Genomic DNA, 21,866 nt, shown 5'->3' with positions numbered 1-21,866 from the left:
TTGAGAAAGTGGGAAGGGAAGGTGGCAAACTCCTGTCACTGCTCCCAGGTGTCCGTTCTTCCATTCTTCACGCGTAGACGCCATGGCTTTTAGTTAGGCACCTGGCCGCCCAGGTGGAGAACACACTGCTTCGCCCCTTGGCAGTAAGGTATGACCTGTCACCAAACAATTTATTCCTTTTACAAATTAGTTAAAGGTTTGCAGCCACATAATGAGTTTATTTGCTATGTATTGCAGGGCTTATATGATTCAGAAAACAGAGCCACATAGCCTGGGATGTCCTCCCTGGGCCTCACTTTTGAACTGCTTAGCACCTAGAGAGACAGCAGCCTCTACTGTTCAGTTGTTAGGGGTTCAAGTAAATGCTGAAAATGTACCACATACAGACAGGAAAAATACAAGGAAAAGAGGCACATATGTGTTATCTAAAGTTACAAAGACAGGGGAATCAAAATAGAAATAGAAGTTTGTTAGGAGCTTAGCTAAGCTAAATTCTCACGGGCCACTAAAGTAAGCCAACAGGTAATGAGTATAATGGATTAATGAAGAATGAGGGATAAAAATTCATATTTTCAGAGAAATGAAGGTCACTGCCAGGGGAAGTTGCCAAGCCAATGAATAGTGGTTGCCTATTTGGAAGTGGAGCTGGGTGGGGTGTGCATGAAGCAGGACATTCTTGTTTTCAATTTTAAGTGCTAAGTACTTTTTTATTTTTAAATATGAGCACACATTACTTTAGTAAAAATGTGTGTGTGTGCACGTGCACACACACACACACACGGCTCTGGCTCTGGTTCTGAGGGATGCTGAATGATTTTCCAAATGCGGATGGGGTCTGCAAGCAGTCTGTAGACGGGGCATCAATATGGAATGGATGGGATTCTACCCAGAGGCTAGAGTGTTTTTAAAAGTACAGAAAATTATGCTGCCTTAGGTCTGTTCCATCTCTGACTGTCACGGGAGGCAAACGTTCTCCTCCTTAGCCCAGCACACAGAGAGTGTTTGTGACTTATACCCAAGCACTTTGCTTCAGCATACTGTTCTCAGGTTTCCTCATAAAAAGTGATTGGGGCTTTCAGAATATTAGAACATGAGTTTTTCTATTACATGAAGATTTAGCTTAACACAATTTAACAAAATGATGTGTGTTTTTTATTTGAAAATTTTCTTGCAGTCTGCCATTTTACTCCCACCAAAGCAACATGCTGAATGTTTAAAAACCTTTGTCAATGTGCATAGTACAGTACTCTACCATGAGAGAGTGACCTGCTGGTTGCTCATGTGAAAATCTCCACTATGAGTATCTGGTATCTTTCTCAAGATCTTGTTGAAATTGAAAACTACAGAAAAAGAATTTTTTTTTTTTTTACTGAACAAAACTTCTTGCTTACCCTCCCCACAGTAGTTAATGTCAGTACGTCATGTCTTCAAAACCATTTTCCTTCAGCATTCTTTCTTTTGTATTGCATGATTCACAAATCAACCTTTTTCTTTTCAACATCAGAATCACAGCTTTTCTCCTATTATTGCCAAGCTGAAGGTACAGGGGAGCAAAATAACATGTTTTCTACACCCAGCTATCTAAAGGGTAGAGGGGAACGGTGCTTTAAACTCCAGAAGAATCTGCTCTCCCCCGTGGAACCGGGCTGCAGAACCCCATCCAGGAGCCATCAAGATGCATCTGCAGAAGTTTCCAAGGCTCAAGACATTTGGCAGCACGGCTGACGTGGACGCTCAACTCAGAAGACCAGATCTTGGCTTAGCTTCAAGGAGAGTTAGGTCTTTGTTGTACTTGGATGGAAACTAGCAGGGATCTTTGATAGGTGTGAGGGTTTGAAGGGAATGAAACAGTAACATTAAGTTTGCAACAGTTATTTTGCAGAATCTTCAAATTCAAAGAAATAGCTCTATTTCTGCTACAAAATGAAGTTCTGAACAAGGAATGAATGCCCTCGGCATCACTTTTACATTTGTTTTTTCCATTTTTTTCTCATTCGGGTTTCTGGTTCTTGGGGGATTCAATTTTATTGTGAAAGGTCAAGCCTTTCTGAAGTTCTGAATAATTTTCAGAACCCTTTGATAGCTTGGAATTTCTTTCTAACATAGGGAGCGTTTGTTGGTGACATTCATTATCAGAATTCAAATATTCTAAAAATATTTTTATATAAATTATCCAAGCTCTGGGATCTCATTTCCACATATCTAAATAAAGGAATCCTAAATATCATTTTATGATTTGTTTTTACTAACAAGAAGCCTATCTTGTGGCATAGGAAGGAAGGCATGGACTGTATTGTGATGTTCTCAGGTTTTTTTGTTTGTTTGTTTGTTTGTTTTTTTTGAAAGAAAGAAAGAAAAAGAATGAAGAAGAGGAAGAAAAAGGAAGAAAAAGAGAGAGAGAGAATGGGAGTATTGCTTTCTTGCCCAGGCTAGAATGCAGTTTAGTAATGGGTATTGAAAACCTCTTTTATACCAATAATTATACTTGATGTAAACAGGAAGGAATAAGGGAAGAAAATAACAAACGAGCAGCCAACCAATATTTCATTTAAACCTATGAAATGGTATGCGATTACTGAGGAGTGATTTACTTCCAATTATGTAGTCACTTATGGAATAGGTGTGAGGTGGTAATGTATGTTTTATGTATTTGAAGTGGAGAGTTCTATAAATGTTTATTGAGTTTACTTGTTCTGGGTCTGAGTTCAAGTCCTAGATATCCTTGTTAATTTTCTGTCTCGTTGATCTATAAAATCATTAGCTCTTCTTGTTACATTGATCCTTTTGCCATTATGTAATGTCCTTCTTTGCCTCTTTTGCTCTTTGTTGCTTTAAAGTCTACTTTATCAGAGGCGAGAATTGCATCTCCTGCTTTTTATATATTTGTTTATTTTTACTCTCTGTTTGGTTGATAAATCTTCCTCCTTCTCTTTGTTTTGAGTCTTTGTGTATCGTTGCATGTGAGATGGGTCTGGATGCAGCATACCAATGGGTTTTGGCTTTTTATCCGATTAGAATATATATAACTTTAATACTGGCATTTGATGCTAGCTGGCTGTTTTGCCCATTAGTTAGTGTAAATTTTTCGTTGTGTTAATGTTCTTTTCTTTTTGATATATTTTTGGAAAGGCTGATATTGGTTGTTCCTTTATATGTATAGTGCTTCTTTCAGAAGCTCTTGTAAAGCAGGCCTAGTGGTGGTGAAGTCTCTAAGTACTTGTTTGTTTGCAAAAGATTTAATTTTTCCTTCGATTATAAAGCTTTCTTTTTGGCTGGATAGGAAATTCTGGGTTGAAAGTTCTTTTCTTTAAGGATGTTAAATATTGGTCCCCACTCTTTTCTGGCTTGTAGGGTTTCTGCGGAGAGATCTGCTGTAAGTCTGACAGGTTTCCCTTTATGGGTAACCTGACCTTTCTCTCTGGCTGCCCTTAGTATTTTCTCCTTCATTTCAACCCTAATAAATCTGGCAATTATGTGCCTTGGGGTTGGTTTTCTTGAAGAATATCTTTGTGGTGTTCTCTGTATTACCTGGAGTTGAATGTTACCCTGCCTTGCCAGGTTGGGAAAGTTTTCCTGAATGATATCCTGAAGAGTATTTTCCAACTTGGATTCATTCTCTTCATCACATTCAGGTACACCTATCAAACGTAAATTAGGTCTTTTCACATAGTCCCATATTTCCTGGAGACTTTGCTCATTCCTTTTCATCCTTTTTTCTCCAATCTTGTCTTCTCGTTTCATTTCACTGAGCTGGTTCTCGACTTCTGATATCCTTTTTTCTGCTTGATCAATTCGACTGTTTAAACTTGTGCATGCTTCGTGAAGTTCTCGTGTTGTGTTTTTCAGCTCCATCAATTCACTTATATTCCTCTCTAAATTGTCCATTCTCGTTAACATTTCGTCAAACCTTTTTTCAAGGTTCTTAGTTTCTTTGCATTGGGTTAGAACAAGTTCTTTTAATTCACAGAAGTTCCTTATCACCCACATTTTGAAACCTGCTTCTGTTATTGGAACACACTCGTAATCTATTAAGCCTTGTTCCGTTACTGATGAGGAATTGCGATCCCCTGTAGAGGGAGAGGCATTCTGATTTTGAGTATTCTCTGCCTTTTTATGCTGATTTCTTCCCTTCATTATATATTTATCCATCTGTTGTCTTTGTAATTACTGACTTTCTAACTAGGTCTCTGAGCAGACATCCAACTTGTTGATTCCCAGCGCCGAAATCTGAGCAATCCACTGTGCCGGCCAAAACAGCGGTGTTAAGATTGATGGTGCTTTTCTGCCCAGGAATCTCCGGACTCTGCACCAAAAACTGGCATGCTAAGGCACCAGCAAAACCGCCGCGCCGGCCACAGGAGTCGCCCTCGCGACACGTGGGGCTCCTCTGCTGGGAATCTCCTGGTCTGTGAGCAACAAGTATTCGTCTGAAAGTGTGGCGTCCTCTCGTTCTCTGCGCTTTCACTGGGAACTACGAGCCCGAGCTGCTAGTGATCAGCCATCTTGGATCTCTCTAACCTGTTCTCAGGTTTAATCCGTAGAAGTGCAAGTTGTTACTGTTAGTCACTTCCACGGGTATTTGAAGCTTCCACCTCGATCTGATTTTGGGCTGAGATAATACACCCACTTTTTTCCTGAGGGAATTTGGTATTTCTTTCTGTATTCACATTTTCTGTCACTATGACTCTTGAATGTGACTCCAGCCAGGACTAAGCCTAACACATTGCCACCACATTTCCAAAAAGAATTCACTATGTCTGAAAACAGAGATGTAACTGAGTTTTATGGATTATCTGTGGATTACCTAGTTATTGGAATGAATGCTATCCCACAGCTATACTAGCTCTTACCACAGCCTCACAGAACCACAGAGAGCCAGGTGTTTCTGCCCTGACTGACTAGGCCTCCCAGCCACTTTGTATTAACTGAGCATTAGAAGAAAATTCACAAAAGAGGTAGAGGGGACCCACAGCAATAGCACAGGTTGTACCATTGCATATTTATTGTTTCCTAGAAGCCTACAATAAAGGCTTTTTACATTCCGTACACTTTGAATAAAGGCTAATGGGGCAACATTAGTTTCTGTGGCTCGAGGGTATTAATGAACATAAATACTAAGGTCTTAATTATGTCTGCCACTTAATATATTGCATTTGAGGCACTGATATTCTGAAAATCTATGAGGTAATAGGCTGTTTCTCTCAAAGCTGAAAAGAGAGACTTGCTAAACATTTAAAAAATTGTCTAGATTTTTCTTTTCCTCTTTCCTTCCCTCCAATCCTTCCTATATTGTATTTCTCCCGATTTATTATTGCCAGTCTTCTGTGGATATAGAGATTAAACATCAAAGCCTGTTAGAATTATTCTTAAAGTAGGAACATAAAGGTTCTGATCAAGGAATTTTTAAATAATTTCACAGACTCTGTAATGTTCATTTTAGCTTCTTAGAAATCAGCCCCACCCCTTTATTTTGTATATTTCTTTACTCTTGGCTAGATTCTAGATCAAAGATTTATAAATTGTATTCCATAATTCCACAGGAGTGCTTAAGAGCTACCTTAGACAGGAATGAAGATCATATTTTTCCTGCTCCCCACCCAACATTTTGTTTTAAAATGTCCATATTGGTTGAATGGTTTGAAAACCCAGTTCTAGATGGATCAAGGTAATACATAGTTAAATTGTATATAGATAAGTAGATCAGTCTTGTGATACATGCAGCAGCTGTAATGAATTCTTCCATTGACCGATGTATTATCTACTGGTAGAATTATAGACAACACAATACCACCTAAACCACAAAACTCTTTGGACAAAGAAAAATGGGTGATGATGAAGGTTTACAGGTGTTACAAGTTGGTCTTAAAAAATTGAGATTGACTAGTCTTTGGTGGTTTTATTGAGTTACTTCTCTCAATATTAAACTCTTACGAATTTCAAGAAAAATTTCATACATATGTTTCTGATTCAATTATGATTAACTCATTAAATGCTTTTTAAAAGTTATTTGAAATTTGAGAAGCCTTTTCATGAGCTTTAGTAATCCTTTGTTCTTTGAATTAGGAAGGAGAATTTTGCCAAGAGTTAATGGTACTTAAACTTCAATATGCCTAAGGGGATTCTAAACTTAGCAAAAAGTCCAGCATCTCATCACGACCAATGACACCCATACTTGCAAACTATCTGCCACTGACTACCTCCTGCCACGTGCTTGATGATGTTAGATTATTTCTGTTACATATGACAATGCTAAATAGCTATTGCTGCTAAAGAAGGGTAGTCTACAAGTGAAGTACAAATCCTAGTTATCAGTGCCCTTTATAGAAAGCTGATTAACTACAAATCTAACATTTGGAGAAGCCAGAATCACTACTCTTTTTTCTGTCTCTTATAGTTACAGGTCAGAATACATGGACAGTTTAGGTTAACTCTGGGCAGCTAACATATAAGAGTTGAACAAAAAGAACAAAGGTAGTAAAGCATTTTGTAGTTTAAGAAACACTAAGCATTCAAATACAGTATTTGCAGAAGTACTCAGAACGTGAACTAAAAAGAACTAAGTTTCTGCACAGAACACAGGCTTGCTGAGTAATATGTTCCATTAACATGATATAAGTACAAATGCCGTAGCTACAGACCTTCTTCACGCTTAGGTTATTATTATTATTATTTGTATCAGAACCAGCAGTGGTGACTTCTACGTCATCATGAGATGGATGGCAGGATGCAATATTGCTGAAACAGCAGTGGAGAAATGCTCTCTGTACCTTCAGAATGGGAAGTTTTTGTCGATTAGCTTTTTGTTTGTTTCAATAAGTTGAGTCATGAAAATTATTCCTAAAAAGAAAAGAAAAATAATGAGGACACTTGGAAGCCACACTCTGGAACCATGGGTATGGGAATAGAATTTCAAGAATAGGAGCAATCAATAGAGTCGTTAGAAGCTACAGACACAATGGCCCACTTATATCCAAGGTTTGGAAGAACTCCTGAGAGAAATGCATGGAAAAGCAAATGGTGGCAGGCACGTGATGGCAATAGCTACTGCCTTTAATCCCAAGAAGGAAGATGCCAACAGCACACTGCTTAAGCATAAGAGTATCTCTAGTTGTCAACATTATATACCCATGTAAAATATTGTATAATACAGAGTTGAACTGCATATCGAATTCCTTCTGAGTAAGGAGGAAGAAATCTATTTTAAAAGATCCAGTAAGACTTTTCTACCACTGATCTTTGGGAAGGTTCCTGTGTACAAAGAGCTACATATGTTCACTCAAGTGACTAAAGGTTTACAAGGAAGCAATACAGAACAACTTCAAAGATCAGGGCTTCCAAAATTGTAGAACTCAACTTAAAACACATAATCTCTTAGTTCCATTTGCTTCCAGATAAACAGAAGTTTGTATTGCATTGGCAATGTTTATCTTATTTTGTCTGGTAATTGTACAAGAAGGTGAAGGATTGCTTTCGAATGAAGGTCTTAACTGTTTGCACAGTACAAGCATCTACTTAGAAACTCATGTTTTCAAATAAAATTTCCTAGAAAAATTCATTTTAGTGAAGAGTAAGGGTATAAAAGAGTTTCTTGAAATTTTTACAAAACCTTACACCCAGTGAAATAAACTCATAGTTATAAAATCTATTCAATGCCTCTGCAATCACATTCTGATCAAAGAGTTGATGACATGAGTTTACACAAGGAAATAATAGTCTGTCTGCTAAGTTCCACCTGCATCGACCTGCTCAATTTCTCATCTCCAAACCTTGCAATCAAGAGAAAAACTGTACTAAAGATTATTTAAACTTTAAAAGTATACTCAACAAATGAGTATTTACAGAGACAGGGATTTTTTATGAAGGAAAATAGATACCTGGCATATATTAAAAATTCCTTATCAGTACTATGACTTATATGTGCTGTAAAAGAATTTTTTTAAAGGCCTACTAGCAATTTTGCTTCATTTCTTTTCCTTTTTTCAGTCTTACCCTGTGCTAAGATCTGAGTGTTTGTGTGTCCCCAAAATTCATATGTTGAAATCCTAAGCTTCAAGGCAATAGGATTAAAAGGTGGGGGTCTGTGGGAGGTGATTAGGTCGTGAGGGTGGAGCCCCTATAAATGGTTTTAGGAACCTCATCAGGGAGGCTTGGGGAGCTTTCTCTCACCCCTTCCGCTATGTGAAAGCGCAGCAAGAAGCTGTGGTCTGAGAGCCAGAAACCAGGCCCTCGCCAGACACTGAATCTGCCTTGATCTTGAACTTTCCAGCCTTTAGGACTGTGAGAAATACATTTGCGTTATGTATAAGCTCCTCGCTGGATGGTATTTTGTTACCACAGCCGAAATGGACTAGGACAGCCCATGGCACAGACAGCGTGGAAGAAGCCCCACTAGGCTACCTGAGAATGCATCATGCTGCCTCTCAGCCCAGGAGAATGATATGGGGAAGACACTCCTCTGGCCAAAGAGGCAGACACTAGAAGCTTCCAAAAACAAACATAAGATATATTTATCTTTCAAAAAGAGTATCTAGTTTTTCATGTCAATATAGATAATCTGCTTAATAAAATATTGAATTTTGTTATTTTTCTTTTCTTCTACTCAAACGTAGGAGTCGCACTGAAGTATTTGAAGTATGTGAGGTATTGGAAAAATAAGCCTGCGTGGAGCAGAGACACAGATGGTTTCTGTGTTTAATGATTTTCCTTTTTATTCTTCTTTTCATTGTGTGTTTAATTTTTTTATTTGTGGTTACCGCCCTTTGCTGGCTGACACAAGCTCTGGGTCCTATGGGAACCAAGGTCCTTTGGAGATCGTGGTAGGGGTGTAAAAGCTTTATTTCTTAAATCCACTAATGTCCATGGGGAGACAACTGCCTTCCACTGCTTCAAAGCCAAAACAGCGACTCAGCTCATCTTGATTCTTTATCTCTGGCAAGGATCTTAATTCATTGCTTACTCAAAGAACTAAAATTAAGTTAGCTTTATGTTTGCTTATATATACTTTAAATAAATTCCTTGAAAAGGCCTAGGAGGTGAATAAAACCAAAGACAGAATCCAAAAAGTTTGGTCCCTTCTTGATTTTATTTTAAAATGTCATTTTGTTCTTCTTATTCTCCTTTCTTGTTTGGGCGTATACTGAACTCACTCCAGTGATAGCTCAGAACAATTCCCAGAACAGTCTAAGCGTGACACTTAATCCTCTAAACCTTCAGCCAATCTTCACTGCTAATGTTCATTTAGTTTATCAATGAGAAACTGGGGTTAAAGTAGAGGACTTAGAGTGGAAAAAAGAAAATAATGTGGTATATGATAATTTGAATAAATTTACAGGCTCTAGTTCATTATTTCCCAGCCAAATGTGTCTGTCACCATGCTAAGCACAAGAGAAAGAGAGACGTGTAAAGTGCGGCTGCTGCTGTGAAGCTGTTGGGCAGAAAGTAGAAACAGACCCAGGAACACATGGGAGGGGAGGGGGGGGTGTGGTAGTCAGGGTCCCCTCAGGCTCATCTCAGGGAGCAGAGATGCTCAGGGAAGCCTTTCTGGAAGAAGTGCTAAGCACGGGTCTTAGTCCTTGTGGGTTACTATCACAAAATACCATCAAATGAACAACAGAAATTCATTTCTCACAGCTCTGGAGGCCGAGAAGTTCGAGATGCAGGCGCTGTCAGATTCGGTGCCTGGCGAGGGTCACTTTCTGGTTCGTAGATGGTGCCTGCTGTCCTGGTGTCCTTGCGTGGTGGAAGAGGTAAATAAACTGCCTCGGGCCTATTTTAAAAGGCACTAATCCCATTCATGAAGGATCCTTCCTCCTGATCTAATCACTTCCCAAAGCCCCCTCTTCCTAGTCCCATCACCCTAGGGGTGAGGATTTCGACATATGCATTTTGGTGGGGGAGGCACAAACATTCAGAACAGAGCAGCCCAGGAATGCTTCTCTCCTTTCTGCTGGCAGCCCTGTGTGCCTGTTCAGGCTGCATCAGTTGCCCTGAACTATTGCAACAGGCTTCTGGGCCCCTCATCCCGCACCATTCCATTTGGTTCTACTTTTCACTCAAAGACAACCAATTGCATATTGTTTATGGTCCTTTATAAAGGAAAAAGAGGGCAGAAACCCTCAGGAAATAATTAGACCTGAACTCTGAAAAGTCAGAGGAGGTAATCATTTGGTGCTGAAGACATTAAAATGCCCTGAGTTATCTCCTGGACAAGAAGTACTGAGAGAGACACTTTCAAATGGATCGTCTCAGAGACTAGCCTGGGGCCCCAGTAAGGAAAGGCCCCTTTCATTCCAGGGCCAGTAGGTCTATGCAAGGCATGAGAATTTGGAGAGAGAAGGAATCCACTCACCTTTACAGTATTGACTGCTGTTGCCACAAGAAAGTACAGAGTTGGGGTGATGGAGGTGTATACCATGAGGCCACAGCCAATGATCAGCCCAAACTCGAGTTGAGTGTGTAAGAATGTGGGAGAGAAATTGGGAAGTTGTGGTAGCAAGGACAGATGGAGGCTGGGCAGAGTGCTGAGAGCTACCACGTTCCCCATACTACCCCCTTTAGATTCATCTTGTCAATCAAGAAAACTGGGAGACATTTCAACCCTGACACTGCTTTTTACTACACATATTGTCTGCGCCAGTTCCTAATTCTCACATTCTCAGCCTCCACCTCATACAGGGTATCTCTGGTGATGGATCGATGAGGACACACAAGCAGGAAATCCTGCTTCACTGGCTCTCCTTGATCTAGGGAGGTGAAATGTCCAGTTGGTCTTCTGAGCTCTGGGTGATTTATTTTCTTTATTTCAGAGATCTTTACCTTTCAGACTGTCCTCAAATGTGATGGGCCCTTTTTGACACAAGGTCTCATTCCAGTTGTCCTGTGGGATTCTGGAAGGCACAGGGCTCCAAGCACAGTGGCTTAATTACATTCTAGAGGTAGCACCCCTATTCCTTTGCTGATCAATTTTGACCTGGTGTCTGTCTGAATCGAGGTAAAGGCTGGTCAATCCTCAGCTCCTGCCATCTTGAGTGGTTAAACAAGGAGCACCTGGGAGGGGAAATGCATTCAACTTGGGATAGGACAGGTGTGGTAAATAAAGCTTCCAGTGGCTTTCATTAGCCAAACCTTTATCCAGTACAGTAGCCAGTAAACACATATGACCATTTGAAATTAAAGTTACTAACAATTAAATACAATTAAACATTGGGCTCCTCAGTTTCATCACCCACATTCAAGTGCTCCATAGCCACTGAAGGCCAGTAACTGCCGTATTGGGCAGCACAGACAAGCCATCAATGCGGGAAGTTCTATTAGCTGTCACCTTCTTAGAGAGCTCCTATTGAATGTGGTTGTAGAACCTTGCTTTGTCTTCCAGCTAGCACCGAGTCCTATTTAGAAAAAAAATTCTTTTGAATTAACAGTCTCTTCCACCTTCTTTATTTTGAATAGAGTTTAAGTTGTGTTTTAGTTTTTAATTTGATGGTAAGAGAAGAGGCGTTTTTTAAAAAATTCTGGTTCTGTGTTTGGAATCCTTTTGACTTTTAAAATGATAATTATCACAATGAGATCTCAAGTGGTATAGAATGTCTATTTTTAAGGACACCTGCTTTGTGAACAGAGTCACCGTCCGGGCCTGTTGTGTTAGGTTATCACTGCCTGCACTTTCATATTGGAGAAAAATGAGATAAACAATATTTTACAGTCTGCAATCAACAATAAGCTAATAACATTTTACATTTGGATAAAATATTTTCCCCATCTCAGTTTTGATAGAGATTATTTTGGGTCTGTAAGTTAGCATTAAACACTCAATGCATAAAAATTTCTGAGCAAATATATGTGTTCAGTCCAGTGCTAAAAGTCCATCTGCACTTAGATTCACTGGTCTTAAAGGAGAGGAAGGTAGGAAGAGGCAAAAGACATTCACATTTCATTTCAGAACAGCTCCCACAGGAAGCCTATAGGTGAAAAAATAGGTGTCTAAAAAGGCAAAAAAAAAGCAGGGCACAGTGGCCCACATCTGTAATCCCAGCACTTTGGGAGGCTAAAGAGGGTGAATTTCTTGAGTCCAGGAGTTCAAGACTAGCGTGGGTAAGATAGAAAGATTCTGTTTCTACAAATAAATTAAAAATATTTTAGCCAGGCATGGTGACCTGTGCCTATGGTCCCAGCTACTCTGAGCATTGGTATAGGAGGACTCCTTGAGTCTAGGAGTTGAGGCTGCAGTGAGCTGTGATCTTGCAACTGTACTCCAGGCTGGGCAAAGAGCAAGACCCTGTCTCTAAAAATAAATAAATAAATAAGCCAAGAAAAGGTGAGTATAGAACCAGCAGCATTTGAATACATTTCTAAATGATTTAGCCTCATTATTAATGAAGCTTTATATATAGCAAATGATAAATCTGAAGGACACAGGGGTTATGGCACCTGGGTTTGGATGCATACAAACCTGAGATTGGGTCCTGGATCTATTTCTACAAGTGTGTGGCCGTAGGCAATGTCAGTTTCCTCTCTATAAACTCAGGTTACCACTTGAACATACTTCATATTGTCTGAGGACTCAATGACACAATACATATTATGCCCTTAGTACAGTGCCTGGGAGTGCACAAAGTGCCCAGTGCCTACTCTGATAATGATGAGGAGGATGGTGATTACTTAAAGTTTAAAAATAAAATAAATTCGATAAAATCACAGGATGCTCTGCTGATAAGTTGGGCTCCAAACCTGTATGTGTACATGTGCAATGCACAGGGTAGCAGGGACAGAGTACCATGGCTACACATGATAGGCATTCAATGTGTTTAATACATATAATGACAGCAAGAAAATATTTTCTAATTTATCTCTGTAGGCTGAGTTTTTGTGGTGGTTGTCTTTTTCAAAAGTTGATGATATAAATTTATCTAAAATGGGATAAGGTAAAGAGGAAAATTACTTTAGTCCCCATCCACCCCCAGTCAACACAGCTTCTACTGGTAAACTATAATGATCTGCCATCTTGAAAATACTACCTGAGCCCAGCTGGAGTTTCCATGTCTTTCTTTCATAGATGCCTTTCTTGAATTAGCCATGCATCTGTATCTCTCTCTGAAACATTCACACGCCTTCTCATTTTTCCCCACAGTGGCCTTTGTTTCTTCTGTGACTTGTCACTCTAAATTTCAGGTTTGAAAATGCTGTTGATAAAATATGGCCAGTAAATGAGTAAACCAAATATGTTAGTTTTTAGCAAGAAAATGATAGTAAAGTGTGATTATAATTTTAGAAACAAGTACAGTAGAAACCATACAAGTGGATGAGTTTCTCAGGAAGGTTATTCTCCCTGTTCAAATTATTACCCATACAACTTTGATGAAGTATTCAATGATCTTTCTTAGGAAAGAATTATAATAATAATTATGAATTATCACAGTTGAGATAACAAATAATAAACAAAATCAAATAATGACAACTGAAAGCACTTCATTTTTAAGTATTTAAATACTGCAATATAATATTTTTCAGTATTTAAATACTACAATACTACATAGGAATGTACTGTCAAGTGACACTAATACATAAGCACATAGGTTAATTATAGGAAATTACATAGACAAAAACGTTCAACGCTTTTTTTATGTGAATAGAAAATACAGACTATAGAATTGATATAAAACAATCATTTCGGCTGGGCACAGTAGTTCACGTCTGTAATCCCAGCACTTTGGGAAGCCGAGGCAGGTGGATCACGAGGTCAAGAGATGGAGACCATCCTGGACAACACGGTGAAGCTCCATCTCTACTAATAATACAAAAAAAAAAAAAAAAAAAAAATTAGCTGGCATGCACCTGTAGTCCCAGCTACTTGAAAGGCTGAGGCAAGAGAATTGCTTGAAACCGGGAGGCAGAGGTTGCAGTGAGCCGAGATCCCACCATTGCATTCCAGCCTGGGGAGAGAGTGAGACTCCATCTCAAAAACAAAAAATAAAAAAAACATTTCATAGAAAATTGATAAATAAATCAGATTACTGTTTCATCATAAGATTTCCTTTTAATGTTATGTTTTATAAGTATATTTCTATAATATTGAATTCAGCCAAGGTCTCCAAACGACTTTAGATTACCTGGAAGTTTCTAGTAACTGTAGAACATTAATTACACTTGAGTTAAACTTCCTGCTAAATGAAACTGTCTTCATGTTAGAAAGAGATGGATGCTAAACGTAAAGTTGCTTTATTTTTCTTCTTTAGTGAACATGTTATAGCAGGTTGAGACTAATGTTTATATTTTTAAAATAGTGAAAAAAGTCCTGAAGTAAGGAGAGATATTTACTTTGGATTTCAGGTGAGTTTAGGAAGTTGTTTTCTCACAGGCGTACCCATGATCAGGATGCGTAGTCTAAACAGCCATGCATGGTTAATCAATAAATGCACTGTTATTTTTCTTTGTATCATCATTTAAGCAGTATTAAATTCACATGAAAGGAAAACAGTAAAGCAAATGTTATGACATTTTCTTACTATATTAATACTGGTAAAAATTAGAGCAAGAATTAAGGAAAAATGCAAGTACTGGTACAATGAAATAATTTAGACTTCTCATGAATCATCAATTACTACTTGGGATAATTCTAGTTTTTATATTTTTTGCTTTAAATAGGATTAACTCACTATAAACCTTTTTATCTAGAATTAGAATCTAGGTTTCTAATTCTAGAAATCTAGAAAAGGTTTCTAGATAAAACTTTTAATTTAGAATCTATAACTCACTATAAACCTTTTAATCTAGAATCTCCATGCTTTCCAGAATGAGTGCAGAGCCGTGGAAGAGCTCTTCCTACAGGTCCTGTAGAGCCCTCACCTGTCACATTTCTTTAGCTTTTGATCTTCTCTCTAAAAGCAGAAACCAGACCACTTCCCATTTAACCAAATAGCAAAAACAATAGTGCTGCATGCAATCATGATTCCTACATGTTTCACTTTTACTGGAAGAACGGCTACATGAAAATTAAAGTCTGTGACATCTTTAGTTTTGCCAGTGTGAAAAACTGTGATTGTTTCCAACTAAAAAATACCCAGTGATCCCAAAGCATTAACATGAAAGACAAGAAAAATGATAAATTGAAATTCTACCAAACTAAAAACTTTTGTTCTATGAAAGACATTGTTAAGATGAAATATAAACTATAGACTAAGAGAAAATGTTTGTAAACCATGGAGCTGGCAAAGAATGTACCTCTAAAATATATAAAGAGTTCTCAAAACTCAACATTGAATAAACAACCTAAGTAGAAATGGATGAAAGACGTGAAGAGAAGTTTTACCAAAAACAATATACAGATAGTAAATAAGCAGATAAAAAGATATTTGACCTCATTAGCCATTAGGGAAATGCAAAGCAAAACCACAATTAGACACCTCTATACCTATCAGTTACCTGTCAAAATGGCTAAAATTAAAAATAGTGATAGCAACAAATTCTGGGAAAGATGTGAAGAACTTGATCTCTTATACATTGCTGGTGGGAAAGTAAAATGGGACAGCTTCTCTAGAAAACAGTTTAGCATTTTCTTGAAATACTCAACATACACTTACCATCAGCTTCAGAAATTGCACACGTGGCCATTTATCTCTAAGAACTGAAAACTTACATTCATGCAAAAACACATTCTCCAGTGTTTACAGTCACTATATTTCTAATAGACAAAATCTAGAAAACAAACCAACAAACAAATGTCTTTAATTAACATGAATGGTTAGACAACTGTTATCCATACTACTTAGCAATAAAAATAAATGAACTATTGGTACACATAACAATTTGGATGGATTTCAAAGAAATTTAAAAGGAGTAAAAAATGCAAATTGCAAAAGGTTACATATTGTATGATTGCATTTATATAAAATTAGTTAAATGACAAAACTACAGATTAGTGGTTCTAGGGATGAAGAATGGGTGGAGAGAAGGGCTGAAAATAAAGCCGGTAGCTCTAGGGAGCTTAGTGGTAATGGAACAGTTCCTTATCTTGACTGTGGTAGTGTTTACACAAATCTACAAGTGCCATAAAGTTCAGTGGAACCACACACACATTTGGGTGCAGTTATGAATGGTGACATCTGAATAATATCTGTGGATTGTATCAAAACCAATTTCCTGTTTTTGATATCATAGTATTGTTTTTAAGCCCATAGGAATTGACAATTATTTCAAAATTAAAAATTAAAAAGCAAACACATTAACGAAAACATCTACAGATTTCCATTTATTTTTCCAAGAAAGAAACACTATGGACCCATTAGGCAATGATAGATCTTAGTGTGCAGTTACAATGTGAAGACATTAAGCATAACTACACCACTTCTACAACATTTACAGTGATTTCATTAAAACATTTGCTGTCAACCTTTCTTCCCTTCGAAGACACCTGAGTACTTCAAGTTCTCAGTTCTTTGGTACTACGAACTGCCATTTGTAAGAGTGGCTTGCTCTTGCAGTGATTCTAAAAAGTGGGACATGATTTTGAAAAAAAAAAAGTATTATCCCACTCCTCATCATTACTTCTCAGTTGAGAAATTCAAATTACAAGTAAAAGTTTAATACAAGTTTTAAAAACCTTATTTAAAAACAATACTTGTGAAGACACAGAACTATGTGAAATTTTGCATTTAGAAAGTTAAGGTGTTTTCTTCTATATATACAAGTGTAGTAAGACATTAAGTTTGATTACAGAAGGTGGATTTGTTCAGCGAGTCATTCATTCATTGATCAAATATTTATTGTTACATTATTTTAGCTACCATCTTAGATTTTGGAAATATAATTTTTTTTTTCTTTTGGAGTACTCTCAATTTAGTGAGGAAGACTGAAATGCAAGCAATATATGAAAATCTTAACTGAAACTTGTTATGAAATCCAACACTTGTGTAAGTATTTTTGGAGATTTAAGTACAATGACTTTAATTGATAAAAATGCATGATGAAGTAGAGATGGATATTTAATTAACCTAAATGACTTATTACACTTGACAATCACGTAAACCAATCAAAATGACAGAGGTATAATCATTCTTTGAAAAGTAAATTGGAATTTAATCATTAATTTTGAGAAATAAGCTAATATAATACAATGCATAATGTTCAGGCCTAGCAAACTATTTCTTTATTTATTTATTTATTTTTTTTTTAGTCCAGGACTTCTAATGGAGCACTCCAGGAATTAAAGATAGAGTTTAGTAAGTAAGCTGTATATGTACCATCTGAGAGAGGCTCTCATCCTATTCCAGCTTTTTTACATAAGGTCCTAACAACTTCTGTCTGAAATATCTCCTTTGCTTTACTTTACATATATTATGTGTTCACTTAGTTCCAGTTACTCCAGACTCTTCCTGGTGTGATCTTCAATTCCCTTTTACTAAAGAAAATGGCCCAGAGAAACCAACTGAGTGACAGTAAAAGGAAAAGGGGGATTGAATTAGTGAGGAGACAGGCACCTGATCGGGTTTGGATGTCCCCTCCAAATCTCATGTTGAATTGTAATCCCCAGAATTGGAGGTGGGGCCCCATGGGAGGTGATTAAATCACGCAGTGAGTTTCTCATGAATGGTTTAGCACCATCCCCTTGGTGCTGTCTTGGAGACAGTGATGATAGTGAGTGAGTTCTCGTGAGATCTGAATGTTTAAACGTGTGTAGCACTTCCCCCACCCTCTCTCTCACTCTTGCTCCTGCTCTGGCCATGTGACATGCCTTCTCCCTCTCTGCCTTCTGCCATGATTGTAAGCTTCCTGAGACCTCCCCAGAAGCCAAGCAGATGCCAGCATCATACTTCCTGTAAAGACTGCAGAGACATGAGCCAGTTAAACCTCTTTTCTTTACAAATTGGTCAATCTCCAGTATTTCTTTATAGCAATGTGAGAATGCCTAATGCTCATTCATCCTGCCTTTTGTGCTTACACCAGAGTGTGTTGTCTTCTGTCTCTTCAGTTGAGCAGAAGTGACATCAAATAAAAGGATGATTTTTTTCTGATATGTGATTTAATAATTACAAATTATTATGATAGTACTTTCCATTTGCTTAGAATTTCACAACTTATGTTCACACATGATTCCTTTATCTGATCTCAGCTGTCTTTAGAGGTGGATGTAACTGTTCAGTTAAGAGACTGAAGCTCAACAGGTAAAATTGTGTGCACAAAGCCACACATACACGTACAGTCATGGACAGGGCTGTGGTCATATCCTGTGATCCAAATGAGTTCTCTTGCCACTGTCGCATATTTTTATAAGTTATTTTAAATTTTGAATTAGCTTTAAAACAATTTGCGATTGCTAATTGGTCTTGAACATGCCATTACTAAATGAGATATCTTCCATCTGAACACAGAGAACAGAGATTTTCTGTGATCTCCACTCTTCTGAGGAGTCTGTTACTCTGAGAATGTGAGAGTATTTCCTAACACACACTCTGTAATGTTGGGTTTTAAATATATCACCACTCCACTCTTTCTCTTCCTGTCATTTCTTTCTTCCAAAACACAGGAACTGAAATCCATGTCTCATCTCCACAACCAGCTGTCAAACCTCTGAAGCATTCCCCTCGAAGAGTATTTTTAAGGAACTCTGTTTTTGAGGTAAATGTATCTTAAAGCTTCCTCATCATCTCAGATGGCCTGGAGTCTTCATCAGGGCCCAGTTTCTGTGAAGTTGGGGTTGAACTGACCAAGGCTTTGATTTCATGTCTCTTATGCTTGTTTATGTTCATAATCCATGCTTCTCCTCCATCTACATTTTCTATCCTTTTCTTTGTGAAAACTCATCGAGAAACTCTTGCCTGCTGTCCCAGTGTTAAGCTATTTGTCTCATGTCACGCTTGGGAAAGATTCGCTTCCCTTGTATTAAATTTCAAGGTCACTGAGAGTTAACTTTGTCTCACCTCTGCTTGGAGACATTTCTCGGATGTTGCTCTTCAACCTACAGTGGTGATCATTTTAACATTCTGAAAATCCCAGACATTTAAACCAACACTATTCTTGCTTCAGGACAGAATCCAAAGAAAGAATTGAATACCTGGAGATGGTATCATATGAACATGTTTGACAAGGGGAGAAATGTTACATTTGTCAGCACTATTAACTACAAAAAAGGTGACCATAAGGACCATTTCCAGCCTGTCAGTCTGCACTATGTGCACTGTATTGAAGGCCGATGTCCAATTAGCTTCAACCAGACTTGGATCAGTATGACTGGGGAGAACCACAAATGCCTGAAATGCACCAGGAGTCTGATTATAGTCAACAGAGAATCAATGCCAGGCCTCCATGGATCCACAAAAACCTGTCCAAGTTGGCAATTCACCTTACATTTTTCTGCACAAGATAAACCTTTGGCTCTCTGGAGTGTTTGATCTGACCTGTAGATGGGAAACGCAATCAGTCGCTCCTTATATATGTTAGACTTTATGTACTATCTACATTGCTAGGTTTCTCCATGACACCAGACACAACTGCCCTCCTTTGCATGTTTTGATTACAGCAACAGCTTTGGGCTTGTATGAGTCAACTTGAAAATTTCTATTTGCTTACCTAGCTCATACACCAGCTCAAGTAATTTATTTAGACTTATACATCTTACATATGGTATTTTCTGTTTTCCTACCTAATGTGGCCTTTAAGCAATGAGTCATTATCTCATCTCAACCAAATTATTACTTTTAAACAGGGAAAGCATCAGCCAATCATCCTAGAGAGAACTATTGGACGACTCTCAAGAAAGGGTCATGAGCCAGCCTCAGAGAGGGCCACAGAAGTCCAGGAGGGGTGGCTCTTCGAGGGCATTCCTGGGCACAGGAGTTTAGTTGCCTCTTTTTTCCAGTTTCAATGCTGCATTTTCACTTGATGCATTTTCTCAATTTCATTTAAAAAGTTTACGTGTAGTACTTTGGAGCCAACTTGTCTTGCTAATGGAAAATACAGACAAGAAGCCAGGAAATCTCCACCTGTTTATTAATTCATTTTCTTTTCCCCAAATAAACTTTTCTACACTTGCTCACAATGAGATATGATAGAAATCTATCAAGTAATAAATTGTAAAATTTCACTTTTTATTAAAATGTGAATCAAGGGACTGCAGAGGACCCTGCCCTATTATCAAGAGCACCCCCCGCCACAACACATACACCTATTGGTCAATTGAGGCCACCAAGACTGCTATTAGGAAAACTCAGATTTGGGGGTAAAATCTAAACAGTATATTTAGGTTCTGAATTAGAAATTCAAAGTTTAAAGACCAAGTAGCTTAGTTTTGAATAAACTGAATGGGAATTTTGCCTCAAATGGGAGGAAAGAACTATGCCTTCAAATAGGTAGATTTAACTCCATTGTCTAGAAGGTGTAAGAGTGTAATTTACAAAAAGGAAGCTAAGTTTAAGGAGAAAATATGAAGCAAGAATGCCAAAGAGGAGGAGGACACAGCTCTTATCTGAGGATGGATCTACTGGGCCCTCAGAAATGGTGCCAGGTGGGAATATTGGCCCAGAGTCAAGGTGTCATATTTTATTTCTTAAGAGAAGCCAGGGATTCCAATTTTATGTAAAATTACTTTCTTTGTTAAATTCAATGAGGGTCCCATCTTTCCAATGAGTTACTACTTTCCAGTCTTTGTCATAGATCCAAAAAACATATATTTTTGTTTTTAATTCATTTTTATTATTTTCAAATTCCTTATTTGGAATTTGATGCTCATCTTCTAGTTTGTTTTCTCCTCTACTCACCTTCCCTCGATGCTGAAGTTTGGGAGTGTATTAAAGAATGGATGACCTAAATTCTGAAAATGAGAGAAAAACTGCTTGTTAACTCTTTTGGAGATGAAACCCAAATCCACTGGAAGATTCATGGGACAAGGTTCTGAAAATCTAGCTTCTTATTTCAAAGTCAAACTCCCCATCTTCCTCTTTTGAGGTTAGCTTTCTTATTCAAGTAGAGTAGAGCATTAGCCAGCTAGAGATAAACTAAGTATAATAAGACTTTTCTCAGAAAGATTTATTGCTGTGAGAAGAACATTTGCACTCTGGAAAGTCTGCTGATTGAACTTCTGAATTCTTGATTAAGTCTAGGAAGAAGACTTTTTGTCAAAGACAACATTATACAACAGTCTTCACAAGGTTCATCCTGCTGTTCAAAGCCCCTTAATACCAGAATAGACCCAACAGCTTCCTCTTTCCACTAGGGACATCCCCACCCATGAAGCTGGCACTACTATATATTCAAGCATATGTCACTCTAAATTATGTACCCATGCAACCCAGAGCACTTGAAGGTAGAGACTCTCCCTGAAAAGAGAAATAAAAGAATCTTGTTTAAATAACCTCTATCTCTAGATGATTTAAAATACTTTGACAGATATATATTTTTATTTGAAAAATGAATCAAAAATAATTCAATCAGAAAAGCAACATCTGTTACTAATCAATAGTCTTGCAAGAGAATTAAAATGGTCTTTTTCTCTCCCCTGAAATCTACTGATAAGTTTTTAAATCCTGTGCCATTCATTGAGATCAGATGCATTCACCCTGCATCAGATCTTGCAATTACATAAATAATGATGTCCTCAAGGCTGATGGCAAGGGAACAGTGGAATGTATAACAATATAATCAAGAGAAAAATCTATATTTAATACAAAGCATTCTAACATTATAAAGTAAGATGTATTTTAAACCTCTTTGTTCTCTGAGGCCAGGTTGTTCCATAGCTAATGTTTTTTACTTGTATTAAATCTTGTGCCATTTTATCTGAGGTGATGTCTTATTTTCTTTGTTTATGACTTTGGAAATTATTATAACAAGAAATGTAAAAGAGGCGACGGAGCAAGTACAAATGGATAAAACAGCAT

This window comes from Aotus nancymaae, unplaced genomic scaffold, assembly GCF_030222135.1.
Source record: "Aotus nancymaae isolate 86718 unplaced genomic scaffold, 86718_ANA_hifiasm-v0.15.2.pri h1tg000009l, whole genome shotgun sequence".
NCBI classification, from domain to species: domain Eukaryota; kingdom Metazoa; phylum Chordata; class Mammalia; order Primates; family Aotidae; genus Aotus; species Aotus nancymaae.
The sequence above is the reverse complement of the archived record's forward strand: the minus strand, read 5'-3'. Positions refer to the sequence as shown.